Source organism: Topomyia yanbarensis, chromosome 2 (genome assembly GCF_030247195.1).
Source record: "Topomyia yanbarensis strain Yona2022 chromosome 2, ASM3024719v1, whole genome shotgun sequence".
Lineage (NCBI taxonomy): Eukaryota > Metazoa > Arthropoda > Insecta > Diptera > Culicidae > Topomyia > Topomyia yanbarensis.
In genome coordinates, this window is record NC_080671.1 from 216,494,752 (window position 1) to 216,519,191 (window position 24,440).

At 38.1% G+C, this 24,440-nt stretch overlaps 1 long non-coding RNA gene across 1 annotated transcript; it reads right to left on the bottom strand.

Moving 5' to 3' along the window:
* Positions 1–18,202: 18,202 nt before the first annotated feature.
* Positions 18,203–18,839, bottom strand: LOC131682901 (uncharacterized). Its single transcript, XR_009304245.1, has 2 exons — positions 18,681–18,839; positions 18,203–18,621 (listed from the first exon to the last, which is right to left on the bottom strand). It is a non-coding gene; the product is annotated as an uncharacterized LOC131682901 (long non-coding RNA).
* Between the last annotated feature and the right edge of the window lie 5,601 nt (positions 18,840–24,440).

Sequence of the window (24,440 nt, forward strand, 5' to 3'; positions counted from 1 at the left end):
ATGATATGAAAGATGTAACAATTAATGAAATATTAATGATCTTGAAGAGTACATATATACTCATATAGCTTTCGAAAGAAACCTTCTTGACTCATAATTCTACAAAGCTTTGACCCAGTAAATGATGGACCTATTCTGAATTTTGGTGAAAATTCTTCCATTTTCACGAAAATAGATAATGGGTTGATTATTTGTTGGTAAGAAGCTGCGTAGCGAAATACAGTAAGGATATTTTTATTTTAGGATTTAAAATGCGCCCTACTTCAATTTTACTAAACAAATGTAATTTCATAGCGTTCTTGTAAATTTACATGTTGCACATAATAGACCTTTCTCATCAAAAAATTTTATATGATAGGATGCTTCCTTTTTTATCCCCAATTCGTTACTGCTGATTGCCGCGATGATTTGGTACCTCTAACTATTGAAAAAATCAAAAATAGTGCAAGCTGCTCATTTAACCCCATATTCTGAATACCTATCTTGCCTTGTTTCCCCGTATTTTTACACCATTTGGATGAATTTCCTGTGGGGAATACTAAAAGGATGCCAGATTTTGCATTTTCACTGCAGATGTTTTGCAGATTACAAATATTTAGCAGAACAAAGCCTATGCCAGCCAATTTATACACAAGCCTTCAACATTTTTGATCATTTAAAATATATACATAGGGGAACTGGGGGTAAGCCCGACACCCTGGGTAAGCCCGACACCCCACGACTTTTCCTAGTTATCAAATTCTAAATCATACAATAATGACAAGATATTATTAGTACGATTATTTTAGGCATTTCGATACACATCGATGCCGTATGGATTCATTAAACGTCAACAAAATAAACAAAACAAGCGAAAGCAAAGTTGATGCGCGCTTGGATGTTATTTTTAGTTGATACATTTTAAGGTTTCAATAGCACAAAAGCTTTGAAAATGACCAGTTTTTGTGTCACACTATTCTACTCTCCATATCGTTATTTGAGTGTATTGAAGATAAGTTTGAGTATTTCAATACTGTTAATTGAGCATTTAACAAAAATGTGCGCTGTTGGGGTAAGACCGACAGTTTTGGGTGGGGTAAGACCGACACGGTGTTTAGTTGATTGGGTTCGTTTTTGAATCGATACAAACGACTGGGTATATTTGTTGTGTTCAATTATACTATAATTACGTCATGTTAATAATTGAAATACACAAAAACTATGTTTTTTTTGTCTTTATTTATCAGTATTGTCTAAAAGCCGACCAAAAAAATTAGGAATTAAATTGAACGTGATTCATAGTTATATTACAAACAGAAACGAAAAGTATAATCTAATATGAGATATTGAAATGATATTGATGAAAAATTTTCATTGACTGCCGGATTATTGATCAACAGTATTCCGAAAAATCACAACACGAACCGGATAGCTTACTACGAAGCGTGCGTCACTTTTAAGTGAATGAGTCCTAGTAATAGCGTATATAATCTGTTTGCAGAACAGCTCTTCCTACTTAGAATGGCTATACAAGTGGCAATTAAGCTCGAAAGAATTACTTGAGAAAACCCGTACCATAATATAAACCATGCGTTAAACACTATTTATTCATAACACCACGCATACGAATGCTCTTCCTCTTGCTACGCGATGAAACTACAGAAAGCATGCGTTTGCATCACACATACTCATATACACATAATTACACTTTATCACACATACACAATACATTTTTAATGGAAAAAATTGGACATAAAGAAAGTTTAAAAGGGGGTCGCTCTTGCCCCTTTGGGGTGTCGGTCTTACCCGCAGCGTTTTTAAAATGTCATTTTTCTCCATTTTTTGGCAACCAATAATTTTTAATGAATTCAATTTTTTGAAACGCTGAAAAAATTATATTTTGTTAAGAACCACCTAAACAAGGATTATGCACAGAATATAAAATTTTAGGAGCTTTGTGGAATTTTAGAAAAAATATTGCGCTTAAGGTGTCGGACTTGCCCCGAGGTCCCCTACTACATTTCTATGTCAAATTTATTGAAGATTTTTGTAGCAATCTGCAGACTTTTATATTTTCACTGCCAAAGAGAATATGGAAAGAGACGAATAGTGTGAAGCCAAAAATACCTTATTGAGCAGACCAATCGTGCAATGTAAATAAACATTACTCATGCCTGAGTTGGAGGAGATAAGTATTGTACATCTTTCAAAAAAGAAATTTGAATTTTCGTCAGAATTTAGTGCAATCGTGATTGTAAGGTGCATTTTAGAGTATATGTATGAGTAAAAACAAGCTTTAGAATTATTTCATCTCTTTGTTTCGAAATGCACATCGTTTGATAAACAAATCCAACGATCGACAAAAGGTTTGTTTTCAAAATATAATAGGAGTCATTTGAAGTGCTGCCTTTGGAAGCGGTTGCCAAAATTCTAGTGTTGAAACCATCGTAAAGGGAGTGTTGCCGTTTTGACTGATTTTCACTCTGCGTCTCTTTCCCTATTCTCTTTGTTCACTGCATGCTATTGTTTAAATAGACCTGGCATCACTGATGTTGAAATGATTCATTCATATACCTGTCAAAAACATAGAGCATTGCATGAAAATGTATAACCTCACTTTTCTGACAGTTCAGTGTGCTTGTTTACCTAAGACTTGTTTACATGGACTTTTAAAATTTACATTACTTGAATACTTTCGATGCTCTTTGAAAGACTATCAACTCAAGAGGGATGAGGATTGGAACAATGGGAACCTGGTGCCACATTATGCAACCAATTCGAATCGACCTTTTCACACAAGCTTGAATACAATAAACCTTTCGTTTCGAGATGCGTAATGTCACCCCTGGTTCATACATTGACCAATCGGCGCTGGATGCAAAACCCGGTGGCATATGCTGAATCGTAAGATCAAGCATTGGGCTATAAAACGATTGCTTTCTGGATGATGGATAAGGATTTGTACACATTTGTTTGTTTGCTCGTGGGTTAAGTCCTAACAAGATGATCCGATTTATTATTCATTTTTAGGTGGTGAAGTTTACCTGAACTTTATAGGTAACGAATTCGGTCGATGATAAGTTGTTGAAATGATCGTTCAATGCCCATACCGAAAAACGTTTCCATTGGTCAGAATGCCTACCAGCGTATGATAGCTGCAAACATGAGGACAACAAGGTTATCGCTTTCGAATGGAACAATTATTTATTATTCGTGTTCAAGTTCCATTACAGCAAAAGTTACGTCGATTGACGATTATCGCATTATCGTTGATTTAGCCGGCAAATGCAAAACAGTGCTCGGCACTGACGATAAGGAGTAAGAAGGATTTGATAGGAGTGATAAGAATGCAGAGCATTATACATTCTGGAAGAATATCAGGGAGGAGAAATTATATGTAAATTTATATTATATCCCGAGTTGCCATCATTTTTGCACCGCAATAAAGCTTTCTGCAACTGCTGTCTTGTTCAAATTGGCAGGAAATAACTAGGCAGCGAATGATAAATTGCATAGTCAATTTATTTACTTTTTCGGAAGGATAAGTAATTAGTATGTTGTGAATATATATGTGTCACCGGTGCCGTGTGTTATGGTGGTACCGGACGGAACCGTTGGTCAGCAAACCGTCCTTGTCGTACTGGTCATAGATGCGACGTTTTTTCTCATCTGATAGCACTTGACATGTTTCGGAGATCTGTCTTAACGCTCTCTACTTAGCGCAGGATACGCGAAACCGCTGCTAGCTTTCGAAAGAATATTCCTAGCTGCTGCTACTCTATCAGTCTTTCTCTCGACTGAGGGCTACAATTTCGGTCGACTAAATTGTGCTATGAAAATTGTACTTCCTGGAATTTCACCTAACGAGATCAATTCATTGTGAGGAATTTCGCTGCGTTCCAATATTGCTTGCCTCTGTAGGTGATGATGTGTGTGTATTCACTTCGGCAGCCAGGTCTTATGTTTTGGGTAATTTCGCTATCTTATTCTGCTGAATAAATCATCTGGCTAAAGCCTCTACGTTATACTATGGTCACTTTAAAAACGCATTGCTATTTAATCTTGTAGCTGTTGGCAAGTCAGTCCTGGCACTGTTCCCGACTAATCCTGGCACTATACGTCGCACTTATTACGGTGATCAAACTTGGCGAGAGCGGCAGTGGTTTCGTCGGAATTGTTCACTCGACAAGCAGGAAGTGCAAGGACTCTGCTACTTATGCCTGAGCCCCTCGTTGAAACCTTCGTCCTGTCGGAGTGTTTGCTTCGTCCGATACCGGAGCGTATTGCTGAACCGAAGCAGTCTGCTACTGGCGCTGCTTCCTTCGAATCGGAATCGTTGAATATTCCCGTTAACCGAATGTCCAACGTGGCCGAAGGCAAACCGATTGCAGCAACACCACCAACCGTAGCTGAAATTTTGGCCTTTAATCCAAGTCCCTGCCATTGACATAGCGACAGACGAGTGCGGCGCAGGTTGGACCATCGATTGACTCGGTGCCGGACAGGGCGAAACAGCTGCAACAGGAGCGGACCTAGTATGGGGTGTAAAGGTCATCAATTGCCATAGATCACCAAAATGCTCTGCGACTAACATTGTGAACAAAACAAACCAAACGAAATTGATCGCAACAACGATAAAATAATCTAAATTCTACCCAAACATTTGAAAATGAGAAAAAGGCAAAAGAAGTTTTGGTCGAATTCATTATAATTCTATTTAAAAATTGAATACTGTTTTATTTAGTTTGATTGCGCATATTGTTTACATCAGACACACCCCTTAATTCATTGAGTACATATTTCACTGCCTTTATAATCCTTTTGGAATCAGTTACAATAATCCTTTATAATCATTTTATAATAAGTGTATTGCTAGTTAGGACTTTTATATCAGCCGGGCTCTTTTATAATTTGTTATAAAATCATTATCTAAATTCTTCATAATCCATTGTTGCGTTATGTTTATGTACATGGCCAGATAGATAGTTTTTAACTGGGACGGAACGTGTGGATACGAAAAAACCTAATGTCAATTGTAGCCAGGGGGAGCTGTCAAATGCGGCCAAAGGGAACCGTCAAATGCAGTCAGGGGGGACTGTCAAATATAGCCAGTCCATTTAAAATATGTGAGGAAGAAAGAGTGGCTATGCAAGACAAGAGATAAAATGAACAGAAAAAAGAAAAAGAAAACATCTATCCACAGGTTCTGTCCTAGGATTTTAATAGAGAACATCAAAATTCGATATGTTTGCATTTGGCAGTATGCCTTTTTCAAATGTTTGGCTAGAAATTCCTTGCTTCTTCAATGAATCATGTACAAGAAAAGTAAAAATGTTAAATATAACGGAACAATGTATGATGCCGACATCAATTAAAAAATGCAGCTGAGCGACCTTGTTGGGAAAGTGTTAACATTTGGCAGCGAACCAAACCAAGTTTCTCATACTATGATCGAATCAACAAAAATTCCAAGATCATGTAAACAATCTCTTTGAACTGTCAAAAAAGTGAGGTTAAACATTACCATGCAACGTTCTCCACCGAGATGTTCACTTTAGTTTGTTTACATAACCAATGAACTTTGTACCGCGACTCACCAATTCATTTGCCGCGTTGCCAGAAAGCCAAGCAAAAATATACAAAACAGTGCTGCCCAAACACATATTTTGAGTCCCACTATTCTTGCAAAGGTGGAAAAAATACTCAACATTCTTGCATTTTTCAAATTTAAAAAAATCATTAAAAAATCACGATAGCTCTAAAAAGTCTCATTTCAGCTGAAATATTCTTAAAAATGTGTAGTCTTTTGAATAAAAATAAGAAAAAAGGGGGTTAGGTAGGACGAGAAAGGTCTATTCAGATAAAGTTTGACCGGAAGAACGTTTTAAAAATGTTGTTTGGTTGCCTTCTCTACTTACGTGCGCGTGGGACCAAGATACACACTAAAGAGCCTCTTTATTTCTACTCTTTGTGGCGTGCAGCCATGGAGTAGAATACACGTGTGGGAGCAACACGCATCGGAGTGAAGAGGTTTATTGTGAAAGAGAAGAGCGGTGGTTCTCACGAAAAGTGCAAAGAGCGTTTGTTTTTTTCTCTTTATTTTCTCTGAGGTGCATAACATCCCTGCTCCGGAGCAAAAAATTCTTGCTCCTTTTCACTCCGGTTTGCCACCAGAAGAAGAAAAAAGAGAAGATGATAGTACAGGAACGATTTTCTCCCTGTTTGCTCCGGAGTACTTCCAGTTTCTCCTGATACTGGAACAAACCTAATATATACCAGATGGAAATATGTCACAGTGGACTATTTGGTTGAAGTCTTGACTAAACGCTCGAATGAAAAAGGACAAGTTACGGAAGTCGAAAAAAAAGTGAAATGGAGAAAAGAATTATTTCCGGAAAAAAGAGTGGATAGATTAGAGTGAGATGAAGCCTGTTTGATGTAGGAATATGACGAGAAAGAAAGAGAGCGCATGTGGGGGTGCGCGAGGTATGCGCTTTTTTCATTCGTGAGAGAGCATTCTGATGACGACTTTTGAGGTGAACAGTTTTATGAAATTTTGCGGCTTAAAAAATATTCATATTGCGAGATGTCGGATTCATCGGATGAAAATCCCGGACACTACACCAACTACCTTCGAAACCGTTAGAGATTTTACACAAGTTGAATGCTGAAGATGGACGTCTGTTCTCTGTGCCTTTATACTAATGTCTTCGGGTAAACCTTAAGACACAGAGAACAGACGTCCATCTTCAGCATTCAACTTGTGTAAAATCTCTAACGGTTTCGAAGGTAGTTGGGATATCCAAACCAGGTGCGCTACTGTCATGTTTTTGTGGCTGAGTTCGACAGAATTGACAGCGGTTACTCCTCAACCCAGTCAAACTAGGCTGGAACCGGTTCGGACTTCCAGCATGAATTCCAGCTCAAATGCAACAACCGATAGAGTCGGAATCGGTTGAGCAAGATTGCATACTGAATCCATTCAGGATTTCGAACCGGTTCCGGAATGGATTTGAGGGATAGTTGGGATAGGTTGGTGTGGCGGCGCTAGTGTTTATCGTATATTAATTCAAATGTTTACACACGTTTTTAAATATTTTTGTTCGATCACGGATGTCTGTTCTCTGTGCCTAAGACAAGACGTGACAATCGGCTTCTTATTTTTCCTTCGACATTCATCTTTTTACACAATTTCACCCTGCCGAAATATTCCGAAAAGTGTTGCTATTTTTATTAATGAAAATAGAGTCTTGTTAATTTATTTTATGTTGGCAATATTTTGTATCTTGAATCCACTATATTGATGCAGGGTACCGTTTTTTCATGTCATGGGTGTTCAGTAAGGTTTGATGAAGCCATTTTCCGAAAATTTTTAGATTATTGTGTGGTTTCTGTCTTATTTTTGTTAAAGTTAATCAACCACGTATAGCGGTAAATGCATAAAAATACTTTTTCACTTTACCGCACAATTTCTGTTCAATTTAGCTATTTTTACTTTTTTTACGATCATAATTTTATTTGCCAAAAGTAATGACAATCTTTTCTTATAAATATAGCAACACTGCCAAGCATCATTTCGCTATCCCTGCAGTAACATTGCGTACGGTTCAAAAAGTCAGAATCAACCAATCAGGAGCTGGACCATTATGACATAAAATTGGAACAAAAACGGCCCCCTATTATCATATCTTGTCTTAGGCCGCTCTCAGAGTGGCGGCGAGAAGCTGAGCTGAGTCGAAAGCCGAACTTGTTGAAGCGAGAAAAGAAGCGAGAAGATATCAGAGTGAATGCGATAAAAGCTTGGTCTGAAACTGACATTCAAATAAAAAATGGACTCGTCTGATGATGAATTTTTCGTTTCTCCAAACGTTCATAATTTTTTTTTAGAAACAGAAAAGAAATTGAAATCCATCCAATAAATCAACAGCGACGAAAAAAAGGAGAATTTCACCATCTGTATATCCCGATAGGTTCTACGCTTACACCCAAATGTCAATCGATACATTTGATTATTTACTCAGTCGGATTGAGTTTCGGATCAAAAAACTTTGGACTAATTTTATAAAAACTTCAATACTACCGTGTGAGAATCTGATAATCACTCTCAGGTATGAAAGCAATAAAGCCAATTCTTAAAACAATTGTGGATAATGCGTGTTTTGTTCCGGCAATGCTGGGATCTGGTTCCCTGAAGAAAAAATTTATTTAAGATACTCGTGACATATCGAACATCAATTTGATGATAATTGAAGATTATAATATTGTTCGAAGACTTGAGGACAAATTGAAACAAGTCATTCCATTTATGAATTCAGTTCTCCGGACTCTTGCAGCAACAGAAAATCTTTGATCAGTTTCAGTTCTAGAACAATATCTTCCACTACGTAGTAAGTAATTTCAACCGTAAAATTGTCGTTGAATGGCATTTGGTGAAATTGGTCGTTGACCATAATATTATATAAAGAAAATTATCGTGATATGGTTTGAATATCTGCAAATAAGTTAACATAAAATCCGCATCGTTTATTGCTTGTGGCACTAAAAACTGGATTCTAACCGCAATGCTCACTTACTATTTTTCTAATAATTTCTTATTATAGACTGGTTAGCTCGACTGGTCTGTCTATGAAAGTACGATTTCTATCACTTGAAGTACATGTGTTTTGACAGCTCGCAGTTTTCAAAAGCAGTTTGATCACTCGCACTTTGAAAGTGCGGAGTCCAGGTTGGTGGGAAGTGCGCAATATTGTAATCACTATCTGATACACACTTCGAAAAACTTGTAATTTTACGTCATCTTACGCCGACATATTCCAGCGAACAAAATGACCGATTATTACGTTCATCTTTATTTTTACAAGACGCCAAAATATTCAAAAACGTAATTTTACATCACGCCAACGGTAAAATAGACCTTTCTCGTCCGACCTAACCCCCTTTTTTCTTATTTTTATTCAAAAGACTACACATTTTTAAGAATATTTCAGCTGAAATGAGACTTTTTAGAGCTATCGTGATTTTTTAATGATTTTTTTTTAAATTTGAAAAATGCAAGAATCTTGAGTATTTTTTTCACCTTTGCAAGAATGGTGGGACACAAAATATGTGTTTGGGCAGCACTGTTTTGTATATTTTTGCTTGGCTTTCTGGCAACGCGGCAAATGAATTGGTGAGTCGCGGTACAAAGTTCATTGGTTATGTAAACAAACTAAAGTGAACCTCTCGGTGGAGAACGTTGCATGGTAATGTTTAACCTCACTTTTTTGACAGTTCAAAGAGATTGTTTACATGATCTTGGAATTTTTGTTGATTCGATCATAGTATGAGAAACTTGGTTTGGTTCGCTGCCAAATGTTAACACTTTCCCAACAAGGTCGCTCAGCTGCATTTTTTAATTGATGTCGGCATCATACATTGTTCCGTTATATTTAACATTTTTACTTTTCTTGTACATGATTCATTGAAGAAGCAAGGAATTTCTAGCCAAACATTTGAAAAAGGCCTACTGCCAAATGCAAACATATCGAATTTTGATGTTCTCTATTAAAATCCTGGGACAGAACCTGTGGATAGATGTTTTCTTTTTTCTGTTCATTTTATCTCTTGTCTTGCATAGCCACTCTTTCTTCCTCACATATTTTAAATGGACTGGCTACATTTGACAGTCCCCCCTGACTGCATTTGACGGTTCCCTTTGGCTGCATTTGACAGCTCCCCCTGGCTACAATTGACATTAGGTTTTTTCGTATCCACACGTTCCGTCCCAGTTAAAAACTATCTATCTGGCCATGTACATGAACATAACGCAACAATGGATTATGAAGAATTTTGATAATGATTTTATAACAAATTTTTAAAGAGCCCGGCTGATATAAAAGTCCTAACTAGCAATACACTTATTATAAAATGATTATAAAGGATTATTGTAACTGATTCCAAAAGGATTATAAAGGCAGTGAAATATGTACTCAATGAATTAAGGGGTGTGTCTGATGTAAACAATATGCGCAATCAAACTAAATAAAACAGTATTCAATTTTTAAATAGAATTATAATGAATTCGACCAAAACTTCTTTTGCCTTTTTCTCATCTTCAAATGTTTGGGTAGAATTTAGATTATTTTATCGTTGTTGCGATCAATTTCGTTTGGTTTGTTTTGTTCACAATGTTAGTCGCAGAGCATTTTGGTGATCTATGGCAATTGATGACCTTTACACCCCATACTAGGTCCGCTCCTGTTGCAGCTGTTTCGCCCTGTCCGGCACCGAGTCAATCGATGGTCCAACCTGCGCCGCACTCGTCTGTCACTATGTCAATGGCAGGGACTTGGATTAAAGGCCAAAATTTCAGCTACGGTTGGTGGTGTTGCTGCAATCGGTTTGCCTTCGGCCACGTTGGACATTCGGTTAACGGGAATATTCAACGATTCCGATTCGAAGGAAGCAGCGCCAGTAGCAGACTGCTTCGGTTCAGCAATACGCTCCGGTATCGGACGAAGCAAACACTCCGACAGGACGAAGGTTTCAACGAGGGGCTCAGGCATAAGTAGCAGAGTCCTTGCACTTCCTGCTTGTCGAGTGAACAATTCCGACGAAACCACTGCCGCTCTCGCCAAGTTTGATCACCGTAATAAGTGCAACGTCAGCGGTATAGTGCCAGGATTAGTCGAGAACAGTGCCAGGACTGACTTGCCAACAGCTACAAGATTAAATAGCAATGCCTTTTTAAAGTGACCATAGTATAACCACAGAGAACAGACGTCCATCTTCAGCATTCAACTTGTGTAAAATCTCTAACGGTTTCGAAGGTAGTTTGGATATCTAAACCAGGTGCGCTACTGTCGTCATGTTTTTTTGTGGCTGAGTGCGACAGAATTGACAGCGATTATTCCTATACCCAGTCAAACTAGTCCGGAACCGATTCGGACTTCCAGCATGAACTCCAGCTCAAATGCGTCAACCGATAGAGTCGGAATCGGTTGTTTTCTTTGAGCTAGATTCCATGCTGAATCCATCCAGGATTTCGAACCGGTTCCGGAATCGATTTGACGGATAGTTGGGATAGGTTGGTGTGGCGGCGCTAGTGTTTTTAGTATATTAATTCAAATGTTTACACACGTTTTTTAAATATTTTTGTTCGATCATGGATGTCTGTTCTCTGTGGTATAACGTAGAGGCTTTAGCCAGATGATTTATTCAGCAGAATAAGATAGCGAAATTACCCAAAACATAAGACCTGGCTGCCGAAGTGAATACACACACATCATCACCTACAGAGGCAAGCAATATTGGAACGCAGCGAAATTCCTCACAATGAATTGATCTCGTTAGGTGAAATTCCAGGAAGTACAATTTTCATAGCACAATTTAGTCGACCGAAATTGTAGCCCTCAGTCGAGAGAGACTGATAGAGTAGCAGCAGCTAGGAATATTCTTTCGAAAGCTAGCAGCGGTTTCGCGTATCCTGCGCTAAGTAGAGAGCGTTAAGACAGATCTCCGAAACATGTCAAGTGCTATCAGATGAGAAAAAACGTCGCATCTATGACCAGTACGACAAGGACGGTTTGCTGACCAACGGTTCCGTCCGGTACCACCATAACACACGGCACCGGTGACACATATATATTCACAACATACTAATTACTTATCCTTCCGAAAAAGTAAATAAATTGACTATGCAATTTATCATTCGCTGCCTAGTTATTTCCTGCCAATTTGAACAAGACAGCAGTTGCAGAAAGCTTTATTGCGGTGCAAAAATGATGGCAACTCGGGATATAATATAAATTTACATATAATTTCTCCTCCCTGATATTCTTCCAGAATGTATAATGCTCTGCATTCTTATCACTCCTATCAAATCCTTCTTACTCCTTATCGTCAGTGCCGAGCACTGTTTTGCATTTGCCGGCTAAATCAACGATAATGCGATAATCGTCAATCGACGTAACTTTTACTGTAATGGAACTTGAACATATAATAAATAATAAATAATTGTTCCATTCGAAAGCGATAACCTTGTTGTCCTCATGTTTGCAGCTATCATACGCTGGTAGGCATTCTGACCAATGGAAACGTTTTTCGGTATGGGCATTGAACGATCATTTCAACAACTTATCATCGACCGAATTCGTTACCTATAAAGTTCAGGTAAACTTCACCACCTAAAAATGAATAATAAATCGGATCATCTTGTTAGGACTTAACCCACGAGCAAACAAACAAATGTGTACAAATCCTTATCCATCATCCAGAAAGCAATCGTTTTATAGCCCAATGCTTGATCTTACGATTCAGCATATGCCACCGGGTTTTGCATCCAGCGCCGATTGGTCAATGTATGAACCAGGGGTGACATTACGCATCTCGAAACGAAAGGTTTATTGTATTCAAGCTTGTGTGAAAAGGTCGATTCGAATTGGTTGCATAATGTGGCACCAGGTTCCCATTGTTCCAATCCTCATCCCTCTTGAGTTGATAGTCTTTCAAAGAGCATCGAAAGTATTCAAGTAATGTAAATTTTAAAAGTCCATGTAAACAAGTCTTAGGTAAACAAGCACACTGAACTGTCAGAAAAGTGAGGTTATACACGCTCAAAAAATAATAACCATTAATGGTTCTTTTTTAACCACTTTGAACTAAACCCGGGGAAAGTCAGAAAATGACTGATCGTGCTTTAGTCATAAAATGACTAAACAAGGTTTACTCATGAAATGGTTAATTTTTAACCATTTGTCTGAATCCAAAAATTTGGTAAAATGGTTAAAATTCAACCATTTCAAAAAAGGCCGTGCAAAAAAAGTTTGTTTTAACATGACGCATAAGGACATTCTTTGAATAATGGGTAAAGATCTGTCAGCTTCTTGCTAATAATTTATTGGAAAGACGATTCATCATATAATTATAAATTGAAGTATTCACACGTTATGTGATCATGCTACCGACTCCAGCTAGCATGTCCGACGAGCACCTTGCACTCCGGGCATTTTCCGGCTGGAAATACGCTGGCATGCGAGCACGTTCCGAATCATGCTGGGAATATCTTGACAAGAAGTGTGAATAGATGCCAGTTTGACGTAGTTTCATAACGATCTAGCTCTGACTTGGTATTACACATAACAATATTGATTTGCTGCCACGGATTAACCGTGCGCTGAGATACCTTTATAACAAATTCTTTGTAATCTCTTTCACCCAGCACCAAGTTTTCATCATTGTGCCCAAAGGCATTCGTTTTTTTTGCAGCTTCCTTGCTATCGTTGGCTCGACTTTATGCTTAATTTTGCTGCTGGATTGGATCTATACGATTATCATCTGAAACATAGTCACTATACAAATCAGCAAGTATCAAAACCAATCATTGGCATCTGCTTGCAAAAAAACTAGCGACTTGCGGATTTTTAAATTCTCACATACAATTACTGTTCTTCGCTTCGATAGTTCTTAAGGATCTTCACATTCAGTGTTAATTTGTGTAGAATCTTACTGAGTATATCTGACTTCTGGAGATACTAGGTCAAATCTTTTTATTGAACAGCAAGTGTTCGGAGTTTTGAGTTCTGCTTTGCTGATAAACATAATTTGTGGCGTACTTCCATGAAATGTAATTCAGATGCTGAAATCTCCTTATATATCCATATAATAATTTTGTGTTCATCTCCGGGTGCGGCCTTACTTCAGTCATCAAGCGCGATTGAATCTTGATGTGGAATTTCGGTTCACCTGGAAAACAAAGAAAAACAGCATCAAAGAATGAATAAATGTTGAATGCGAAATTGTGCTTGAAAACAACGTAACGAAAAACGTCTCAACAAAAAAGTAGGTACTTACGTATTTAAAAGTGCTTTGTCTTACTCTCCTAACGAGTGGGAATGGCACCCATCTAGTGATTTTGATATTTCTTATCAAATTTCATATAGTTACGAAGGCCACGGTATATCAGGAACTCTATTCGTTTCTACAGCTTGGCTAGTTGAAATGGACAAACAGCTATTTTGGATTTGGTTTATTCGCAAACACATTGTTGAACTGTCGGTGTTCACTCGAATTATGCTGCAAGTCAGTGACTACAGTGTGCGAAGCCGTTTACCATCCTGTGAAAGAAAGTTTTGTAAGTTTTTCATTAATAATTCTATTTTTTATCTCTTCATAAGCTTCTAGGGAAATGGCGAATGGCCCACAGGGCTTAAAGCCACAAAAAAAACAACACAACCTTCTAGGGCCGAGGGAGGGAGTTGCCGCGTATCATAAATTCCTAACCAGAAGCACTAGACCGTGGTGTCTTAAATGAGTAGCGGTAATACATAACTAAGGCGATCATCGCCTGGTCGCTAGTCGAGTAGCTCGCGTGTCTGCGTATGAACGTTAGATTACTTGCGCGCTTTTGTTTGTTCCTATGGAAATTGATGTTTGTAGCGTCATTTCTATAATCATGTGGACGATAGTATTTCGCGTGTGCTAGCTTTTTTTAACTTCATGTGTACGCGAGTCGAGTGTAATTCATTGTTAATAGAGGCAACGTGAAATCGGCAGAACACAACTTTGTTTCGCGACGCATTGGGCGAAACAATGTCAGTTCACAGTGTCAAAATAATAATAAATCCAAAATGTCAGACTCGCTCGTGCGTTACTTGGAAGCCGTTTTTAAAGTATCCCTTGAAAGGACCAATAATGCCTCATTCAGTGGCTTCAAAGTTTATAGAAATTTTTTTGACGTTGGTGAAGAAGTGAGTGTAGCGTTGTTCTGAGATGAAAAGGGACGACGACTGTCCATACCAGGGTATAGTAGCCAAGTAACTCCAAACGATGAAAATGGGATGCTCTCATTATTATCATGCAACCCGATTTGGACACTACGTATAATTCAAATGCTTAAAAACACGCGTTCAACGAGCCAGAACTGAAACTGACAGAGTACCGAGTAGTATGGTGTTTCGTATGGTAAGAACAGCATTCAAACTACTATAAAGAGCTGAGTCGAGAAGCTGGTGCAAATGATGGAGTAATGCTTATCAAGTCGTGATGATAAAGATCAAAGGTCCATCGACGCCGGCTGGCTACTTCTCCGACTAATGGAAGGCCCAGAAGCTAGTATGGCTACCTTAAGCTAATACGGTTACCTAGAATGGGGCAGATACTTCATCAAACCACGGGGAAGTAACCTACTCGAGGCCTTTGCAAAGTTGAATGTAGATGTTGCTAACGATGGCACCTTGAGCACATATCACCGGGAGGGTCGAGAATCATTTTTGACGTTACCTATTGTAGCCCCGAACTGACAGGAAGATTTAATTGGAGAGTGTGCGACAAGTACGCTTACAGTGACCACCAGGCGATCCAGTACATTATCGGAAGCAATAGGCAGTCGGAAGCGCGCGTGACTCGATCAAACGAGCGGAGGTGGAAAACAACGAAGTTCGACAATAGAGCGTGTAATCATCTGTACTTCAGTATAGATGAAGTGACAACAGTGTTAGCAAAAGCGTGCGATGTCACCATGCCAAGAGAGGGTAAACCAAGGTACAGTCGCCACCCACCCTTCTAGTGGCACTCGATGATTGCTGATCTATGTGCATGTTGCCACCGAACCCGGAGGACAATGTAGAGAGCCCATAACGTCGATAAAAGAGCAACTCTAAGACCAGCATGTAACGTGCTTTATCGCAACGGCAATTCAAATCCGCAGGGCGACGCCTATAGAGTTGCTATGGTGACGATAAGAGGACACCCGAGAGGATGATAGTCATCGTAGAAGCACTATTTCTACAGCATGAACCGACGGCCTGATGGCCCATACCGTACGGGGCTAGGAAAAAGTCTTGAGAACCACGAAGGCCCCTGGACCAGACGGTATCCCCAGCCACCTGGAGATCTTTCAGCATATGTCTGTTGGATACAGTCGGCAAGATGCTTGAAAGAGAATCCTTAACAGGCTTACAACATACAAGGAGGGAGACAATGGTCCATCCGATATGCAGCTCGGTTTCCGGAAAAGTAAATCCCTTGTGGAGGCCATACGAACGGTCGTGGAAACTATGGAGGCTGGTGCAGAAGCAAAAGAGAAGAGAAACCCGTTGCTGCGGAGTGATTACACTGGACGTAATAAACGCCTTCAACGGTGCTATTTGGGTGGAGCGGGCCATTTGGTATAAAGTCATTTGGCATAAGGTCGTTTGGCATAACGGACATTTGGCATAACATTTGGCATTTGGCTTAACATAAAAATATTTGTACGGAAAGACCTTCAGCAGTAGCACGGCTTAAAATTATGCCGAATTACCTGCCTTCTCGAACAGTTTTAAATTATGTGTTTCCACTGTAGTTGAAAAAGGCAAATGACCTCCAGTGTGATCAATAGACCTTTCTCGTCCGACCTAACCCCCTTTTTTCTTATTTTTATTCAAAAGACTACACATTTTTAAGAATATTGCCGTTGAAATGAGACTATTTGGAGCTATCGTGATTTTTTAATGATTTTTTTAAATTTGAAAAATGCAAGAATGTTGAGTATTTTTTTCACCTTTGCAAGAATGGTGGGACTCAAAATGTGTGTTTAGGCAACACTGTTTTGTATATTTTTGCTTGAGTTCCTGGCAACGCGGCAAATGAAGTGGTGAGTCGCGGTACAAAGTTCATTGGTTATGTAAACAAACTAAAGTGAACCTCTCGGTGGAGAACATTGCATGATAATGTTTAACCTCACTTTTTTGACAGTTCAGAGAGATTGTTTACATGGTCTTGGAATTTTTGTTGATTCGATCATAGTATGAGAAACTTGGTTTGGTTCGCTGCCAAATGTTAACACTTTCCAAACAAGGTCGCTCAGCTGTAATTTTTTATTTGATGTCGGCATCATACATTGTTCCGTTAAATTTAACATTTTTACTTTTCATGTACATGACTCATTGTAGAAGTAAGGAATTTCTAGCCAAACATTTGAAAAAGGCCCACTGCCAAATGCAAACAAATCGAATTTTCATGTTCTCTATTAAAATCCTGGGACAAAACCTGGATATGTTTTTTTTCTGTTCATTTGATCTCTTGTTTTGCATAGCCACTCTTTCTTCCTCACATATTTTAAATGGACTGGCTGCATTTGACAGTTCCCCCTGACTGCATTTGACGGTTCCCTTTGGCTGCATTTGACAGCTCCCCCTGGCTGCAATTGACATTAGGTTTTTTCGTATCCACACGTCACGTCCCAGTTAAAAACTATCTATCTGGCCATGTGCATAAACATAACGTAACAATGGATTATGAAGAATTTAGATAATGATTTTATAACAAATTATAAAAGGGCCCGGCTGATATAAAAATCCTAACTAGCAATACACTTATCATAAAATGATTATAATGGATTATTGTAACTGATTCCAAAAGGATTATAAAGGCAGTGAAATACTTACTCAACGAATTAAGGGGAGTGTCTCATGTAAACAATATGCGCAATCAAACTAAATAAAACAGTATTAAATTTTACATAGAATTATAATGAATTCGACCAAAACTTCTTTTGGATTAAAGGCTAAAAGGTCAGCTACGGCTGGTGGTGTTGCTGCAATCGGTTTCCGTGTACTGGAACAAACCTACTGACTTGCCGAGAGCTACAAGATTAAATAGCAGGGCGTTTTTAAAGTGACCGTAGTATAACGTAGAGGCTTTAGGAAGATGATTTATTCAGCAGAATAAGATAGCAAAATTACCCAAAACATAAGAGCTGGCTGCCGAAGTGAATCCACACACATCATCACCTACAGAGGCAAGCAATATTGGAACGCAGCGAAATTCCTCACAATGAATTGATCTCGTTAGGTGAAATTCCAGGAAGTACAATTTTCATAGCACAATTTAGTCGACCGAAATTGTAGTCCTCAGTCGAGAGAGAGAGAGAGACTGATAGAGTAGCAGCAGCTAGGATTTTTTTTTTCGAAAGCTAGCAGCGGTTTCGCGTATCCTGCGCTAAGTAGAGAGCATTAAGACAGATCTCCGAAGCATGTCAAGTGCTATCAGATGAGAAAAAACCTCGCATCTATGACCAGTACGACAAGGACGGTCTTCTGACCAACGGTTCCGTTCGGTAATACCATAACACACGGCACCGGCGACACATATATTCACGACATACTAATTACTTATCCTTCCGAAAAAGTAAATAAATTGACTATGAAATTTATCATTCGCTGCCTAGTTATTTGGTGCCAATTTGAACAATACAGCAGATAGCTTTATTGCGGTGCCAAAATGATGGCTACTCGGGATATAATATAAATTTACATATAATTTCTCCTCTCTGATATTCTACCAGAATGTATAATGCTCTGCATTATTATTATCACTCCAATCAAATCCTTCTTACTCCTTATTGTCAGTGCCGAGCGCTATTTTGCATTTGCCGGCTAAATCAACGACAATGCGATAATCGACGAAACTTTTGCTGTAATGGAATTTGAACACGAATAATAAATAATTGTTCCATTCGAAAGCGATAACCTTGTTGTCCTCATGTTTGCAGCTATCATACGCTGGTAGGCATTCTGACCAATGGAAACGTTCTTCGATATGGGCATTGAACGATCAAAATCATTTCAACAACTTATCATCGACCGAATTCGTTACCTATAAAGTTCAGGTAAACTTCACCACCTAAAAATGAATAATCAATCGGATCATCTTGTTAGGAATTAACCCACGAGCAAACAAACAAATGTGTACAAATCCTTATCCATCATCCAGAAAGCAATCGTTTTATAGCCCAATGCTTGATCTTACGATTCAGCATATGCCACCGGGTTTTACATCCAGCGCCGATTGGTCAATGTATGAACCAGGTTACCATTGTTCCAATCCCAATCCCTCTTGAGTTGATATTCTTTCAAAGAGCATCGAAAGTATTCAAGTAATGTAAATTTTAAAAGTCCGTGTAAACAAGTCTTAGGTAAACAAGCACACCGAACCGTCAGAAAAGTGAGGTTATACATTTTCATACAATGCTCTATATCAGTGATGCCAGGTCTATTTAAACAATAGCCTGCAGTAAAAATATAAAAGTCTGCCGAATGCTATAAAAATCTTCAATAAATGCGACGTAGAAATGTAGTGTCTATATAATTTAAATGATCAAAAATGTTGAAGGCTGGTGTATAAATTGACTGGCATAGGCTTTGTTCTGCTAAATATTTGTAATCTGCAAAAGATCTGCAGTTAAAATGCAACATCTGCAGATTTACTAATATATATGCAGATCTGGCATCCTTTTAGTATTCCCCACAGGAAGTTCATCCAAATGGTGTAAAAATATGGGGAAACAAGGCAAGATAGGTATTCAGAATATGGGGTTAAATGAGCAGCTTGCACTATTTTTGATTTTTTCAATAGTAAGAGGTACCAAATCATCGGGGCAATAGGCAGTAACGAATTGGGGATAAAAAAGGAAGCATCCTATCATATAAAATTTTTTGACGAGAAAGGTCTATTGTGAAAGAATAATTAACTTACTGTAACATCATCGTTGCATGCGTACGTTAATAACATATTATTGATCAAATGATAGCACCAGAAGATTGCATGTATTCCTGGTCGGTATATCATAAAGATAACACAGAGAGTAATAAATATCAACATGAGATATATATTTGATAGCTTTCTGTTATGATGTTCTGATCGGGAAATCTTCATCGTATCAGCGGGTGCGTCGGTAGCAGTCTCATTGGTAGACGAATGCTAGGAACTCATTTGCTTATATTATTATGCTAAGTCCTATCCTATATGGGAGCGTAGGATGCGGTAATCCCAATTGAAGATTTGTGTCGACTTAATAGTCGACCAAATCTTTGAATTCAACTTCAACTATTTGTGTACAACATTGCAGACAATATTTGTATACAACGCTGCAGACAACCTATAGTCATATATGTACTCGTTACAATATTCAGTCACATTCAGTGTGCCCAAAATATGCTTGAAACACTGTCCAAATTAGTGTGGAAGGGTCCGAAATGTGAAAAATTCATTCTGTGAAGAAATGTCATTTTCGAGTTTATGTCAATGCATAAAACATCCATTGACAGTTTTATTTCAAGAACAGTAATTTTGGAGCAGACTCGTGCATGTATTGCATTAAAAACATAGGCAAGCAAATATTTTTTGACGTTCACGTAATTGCACTTCCTCTAGGGGTCCAAAATTGGTTGGTTACCCTATTTATACGTCAAAAAGTGATTAGATTTTAGTTACGAACGGAGAGCATGTTTTACGAATTTTTGAGAATGTCAACGACAAAGAAAAATGCGTAAAAAGTATATCTCGCAGAGAAAAGAAAATTTACACTTCGACGCAAAGCCATTTTCAAATAAGCACAGAGAACAGACATCCATGATTGAACAAAAATATTTTAAAAACGTGTGTAAATATTTGAATTAATATACGATAAACACTGGCGCCGCCACACTAACCTATCCCAACTATCTGTCAAATCCATTCCGGAACCGGTTCGAACTCATGAATGGATTCAGTATGGAATCTTGCTCAAAGAAAACAACCGATTCCGACTCTATCGGTTGTTGCATTTGAGCTGGAATTCATGCTGGAAGTCCGAACCGGTACCGGACTAGTTTTACTGGGTTGAGGAGTAACCGCTGTCAATTCTGTCGAACTCAGCCACATAAAAACATGAAGACAGTAGCGCACCTGCCCAGTTAAACTCATTTCGGAACCGGTTCGGATTTCTTAATGGAGTCATTATGGATTCTAAATCAAATGCAACAACCGATTCCGACTCAGAATAGGTTGTTGCATTTCATTTGGAATCCATACTGACTCCATTCAGGATTCCGAATCAAATTCCGAATGGTTTGACCGGGTGGTTTGGATATCCCAACTACCTTCGAAACCGTTAGAGATTTTACACAAGTTGAATGCTGAAGATGGACGTCTGTTCTCTGTGAATCAAGTATTGTCTCTAGACGATATTGCTGAAACAAACTATGATGAGATCAAATCCACCATGAAAAAATATGAAAGCTCCAGGTTATGATGGAATTTTTATCATTCTTCTTAAAAACCTTCCCGAAATCACCATGAGATACTTGGTCAAAATATTCAACAAATGTTTTGAATTAGCATACTTCCCTGAAAGATGGAAAAATGCCAAGGTTATTCCTATTTTGAAGCCAGATAAAAACCCAGCAGAAGCATCTAGCTATCGACCAATTAGTTAACTCTCTTCTATTAGTAAATTATTTGAAAAAATCATCCTAACTAGAATGATGTCACATACCAATGAGAATTCTATTTTTCTTCCTGAGCAGTTTGGATTTCGTATTGGATATTCAACTACTCATCAACTTGTGAGAGTAACTAACATGATAAAGACAAATATCTCAGAGGGCTATTCCACTGGAGTTGCTCTTCTAGCCATCGAAAAAGCTTTCGACAGTGTTTGGCACAAAGGATTAATTGCCAAAATATGGGATTTCAATTTTCCAATTTACATAATAAAGATAATTAAAAATTATCTTACTAACCGTTCCCTACAGGTTTCTTATCAAAATTGTAAATCTAATAAGCTACCCGTTAAAGCAGGTGTCCCTCAAGGATCAAGCGTCGCACCAATCCTATACAATATTTTTACCTCTGATTTTACAAATCTACCTACAGACTGTAAAAAGTCACTTTCCTGTGATGATACTAGCATCTCAGCCACTCAGCCAGGAGGAATCTTTGTATTATCTGCAGTCGACTGCAACGAAGCTTGAATATTTTCAATGATTACCTGAAAAAATGGAAAATTTCCACTAATATGGCAAAACTAGGGTTGCCACCCCTCCGGGTTTGACCCGGAGACTCCGGTTTTCGGGAGCGATCTCCGGGTCTCCGGGTTTTTCATCAATTTTTCCGGGTTTGGTGGGAAAAAGCATAGGTTCAATTTTTTTGGAATTAATTGATTCTTAACAAAATATTTAAAAAGTCTAAATTAACTATTACTCTGGTTCAGATTTATTTTTCCCGACTAACCCTTCGTTTCAAGGTGGCGAAGAGTTCACCAAATATTGCTAATTTCTTTCACAAAGCAATGAAAATGAAAAACAAAATTTACTACAAATTAACCTTCCGGAAGTCGCGCTAGTGCACTGAGTGCACGCTGCTCTGAAAATCTAGCGAAATCGTCTTAGGGGACCAGCGGCTGCTCGTTCGGTAAGCCATATGCGCGACTTCCGGAGGGTTAAGGAAAGTAATATTTCGCTATGTGCTACAATTGAAATGTTGCATTCCACTAAGTCGCTCAAAATGGTGTAAAAAAGTTATTTTACTGCAATTTTACCAAATCATTTCACTAAGTCGCTCAAAATGGTGTAAAAAAGTTATTTTACTGCAATTTTACCAAATCATTTCACTCTTAGTGGTGCTTATCACCAGCTGCACTAAGGTCTGGCAGATTTTTTCTAATCCAACTGACTAAGTCAACATCAAACGAGTTCTTGCGGTTTTGTTGCTACTCCAGCAGCGATCCTTAACTGGGCTAGGGAGGTGAGTTTTGCCCCTTTGTTGCGAAATTAAAATTTGTTGGTGACGAATAACCGACACCACATAGTGTGATGTCGTAGCTCTGCCTCCTTTGCTTTCCTTCTCCTGTTAGTTGTGGAGGAGAGCAATGTTCGTTCGACCTCCACAGTGAGAGTAGCTGGTGCTTTTGTATTCTTGGCACTTAGTCGGGGAAGTGAAATACATTAAACCGATAAAACCGTTCTCAAACGTCAAAAATTTACATCTTTCCTTAAACGTAGTAATAAAAAGCGATTAAAGTGCTCTGAAATGCCTAGCAATCGCTTTGATTCCAATTTCTGTCTCGTTCCACTCAAAATCCACCACCCCCTAGATCAGTGAAAATCTCCGGGTCAAAGCCTCTCCAGAGGTGGAAACCCTAGGCAAAACACAATTGATTGTGTTTACGCATAAGCCAAGAGCTTCTTCTCTTAAACCAAATAATAACCATATTATTAAATTTAATGGTTTGAATTTAACGTTGTCAGATAAAGTTAAATACTTGGGTTTAATTTACGATAAAAAACTCACTTTTAAGGATCACATTGAAGGAATCCAAACAAAATGCAACAAATATATAAAATGTTTATACCCTCTTATAAATAGGAATTCTAGGCTCTGCCTAAAGAACAAACTATCAATTTATAAACAAATATTTAGACCGGCAATGCTATATGCAGTGCCAATCTGGGAAAGTTGTTGTGCTACTAGGAAGAAAATGCTTCAAAGGATTCAGAATAAAAGTTTATAAGATTTGTTTAGCTCCTTATTCACAAAACAAGTAGGTTTAAAACATCCTACGGAAAAAATACTTAACTGCAAAAGCATATTATATCTTAATAATAATTAACTGAATCATGTAAACAATACCACTTTTGGCTGAACAGCCAATATTCTAAATTAGAAATGTAATGCAAACAAAACAATATTATCAAATAGAAAATGATATATAAAAAAAACTTGAAGTACAGGTCAAAACGCTCGCAGTTTTTAGTAGCAGTTTGATCACTCGCACTTTGAAAGTGCAGAGTCCAGGTTGGTGGGAAGTGCTTAATATACAACATTTTTCATAGATTGTTTTGTGTTGCATTTGATGAGATCTACAACCTATATCTAGGGGCAGATCCTAGGGGCAGATCACTCTAAGAATGTACAACAAAATTTGCATTAAATTAGAAAAAATGCATTTAATTTCCATTTTTGCATCAGCTTTGCACTCCCTCGCAGAAAAGTTTGTTCAACAAACGTCCTACGCTGATCCACTTTTTTCGACGTTTTGTTAAATGTAGGGCTAGTTTTTCTGTAGGGTTTTGACGTCTTACAAGCAACGCAAACAACATTGCACGCAACGCAAAAACATTGCACGCAACGCAAAATACATTATGAATTTCTATTTTGATGGAAATAAATGCATTTAATTTCGCTGATTTTTAAAAATGCATCGCAAGTGCTCTGCCCCTAGACCTATACACTAGGTCTCTTGAAAAGTACAAAATCAGTGTAGCACCGTGTTATTATTGCTTACATTTAAAAAAAAGTATCTGGCATCTCTGGTGCTTTGGCAACAGTACACTCAAAAAATAAATCACGTTGCTTCTATGTGAAAACATATGTGAATCTCATCCACTGCACTTTTCATGTAAATTTCATCGGGTTGACCCGTGAATTTAAATCAGTTTCAATATCTGATTAATCAGGTAAAAGTTAGGTGGTTTTGAGATAATTAATAACAGAAATTCACGTAACTTATACAGGATGCTAAACTTCACAATTATGTGAAAATAAACATGACAATCATTTGTAGCCAACCGTGACAATTACATACATATATTGTTTGTAGCCATTCTTAATTATTTTGAATTGCGAAAGCAGTTTATTTCAATTTATTGCGATTTATTTAAATCTTTAAATTTACTCTTGAT